Genomic DNA, 1,669 nt, shown 5'->3' on the forward strand with positions numbered 1-1,669 from the left:
CGCTGCCGCACGAGGCTCGGGCGGCTGTCGCCCCGGGCCGGGGGACGCGGGCGCCGCGCCCGGGCTTGTCGCCACCCCTCCCGCGGGTCCCCGAGGGGAGGAGGTTGCTGACTCTGCCGGAGAACTTGCTTAGCTGCAGAGAAAGCAGCAGCACGACTGGTTCTCCAGCTTCAAAGCCCTATTGTTCACTTACGTATTTAATTTGTATCCAAGGCCAAACTGGCCGAAACTCATTCTAAATCCAGGAGTCCAAAACTGTAAGCGGCCGTACTACCGGCAAGCAACCTCCTTCCGCACCTGCGGCTGCAGATGTTTCCAAAACCTTTGGCGGGCACCCTACTTGCAGGTCCAAGCCCAGGGATTTGGGGCTTGGATGCCCCCAAGTTTTCCTTGCCCTCGGCCATAAGGACCCCAGGAGGAAGCAAGGGAGGAGACCCCCATTCCCATAACCTGGGCTTAAAGCTGCCGCTCCTCGGTGAGCGCTCAACCACGCCAGAAGAGCAGTTCTCCCGCGGTGCCGTTCAGGCAAACTGCCTTCTTGGACACGGCTACATGGTATTTCCCCTGCCAGGTTAAGCATCACCACGCTTGTCCTGAGCCTTCACGAGGCTGAGACATGCAACACGGTGCAAATCGGAGGTGTAAATCAGAGACGTAGGAGCTGCGGGGATCAGGACCCCAACCAAGACAAATGCATTGCCTGTACAGCGACCCTGGCTGAGCGTCTGTGCAGCTACCGGCTGGGGACAGCACGCGCTCTGGGCACTGCTGGAGGGATGTGGTAGCCAGGATGGTCCAGAGCACGTGAGAGAAGCAAAGGTACTTTAGGGTGATCTCTCTTGCTGGATAAGAGATCCAACGAGAGGGACCCCCAGCAAAACTCCAGGCCTCTCAAGTGTCTTTCAGCATCGCAGGGGAAGGAAGGCTGCGCCTCGTTGGGGACGGCGTGAGGCAAGGCCGGACGCGGGACGAGCTGACGGCAACAGCTCCAGAACAAGCAGCAGGCAGGGGCGAGAGCGTGGCGGCCTCCCCCTGCTCCCGCCCCCGCTGCCTGGCGCGCGGGCCCTCCTCCAGCCTTGGCCAAGGTGTCTGAGTGGCCTCTTGCCCCAGGCTCGCGGGCTCTCGGATGCTTCCCCGGGCCTGTGAGCTGGGCTAATAAAAGGTATCGTCTCTGAACCAAGAGCTCTAGTTTTGCATTCCCCAGTCCCGGAGACGCTGCAGAAACGCAGTCGCCAGGAGCGAGCCGGTCTCCGAGGAGCACGCGGGGTCGCGCCGTGGCTTTGCTCCGCAGCCGGTGTGCATCCGCAGCGTGGGCGCAAGGGGAGCCCACGACCTGCTCCGCTGCTCCCTGTGCCGAGCTGAGACGGCCGACGCCGCTTCACCGGCTTTAAAGCCGAGAGCTTGTTTTGAGCGGAGCTGGGATAAAAAGCCTGGGCATCTGCCCAATTCAGCCGGCCGCTGCTCGGCTGCAGAGAGGGCCGGGAGACGCGGGGGAGAGGGCAGGTGACTCATGGGAGTGTGGAAATAAACAGGCTGGAGCTGACTTGTGAAACGCGGCTGAAGGCGGGTGTGAGATGCCCGGCGGGCGATGCACTCGCTGGGCTTCACCCACACAGATGTGAGCGGGCGTGCGACCGGACGGCTGCGCGCGGGGCCGGGGCCGGGGCCG

General features: G+C 63.0%; 1 protein-coding gene across 1 annotated transcript in view; it reads right to left on the reverse strand.

Annotated features, from left to right (window-relative positions):
* The window catches only part of AIFM3 (apoptosis inducing factor, mitochondria associated 3), a 12,631-nt gene that overhangs the window by 10,303 nt on the left and 659 nt on the right, over window positions 1-1,669 (reverse strand). The window lies entirely within an intron of this gene.

Source organism: Gavialis gangeticus, unplaced genomic scaffold, assembly GCF_001723915.1.
Source record: "Gavialis gangeticus isolate Ggan-Ray unplaced genomic scaffold, GavGan_comp1, whole genome shotgun sequence".
NCBI classification, from domain to species: domain Eukaryota; kingdom Metazoa; phylum Chordata; order Crocodylia; family Gavialidae; genus Gavialis; species Gavialis gangeticus.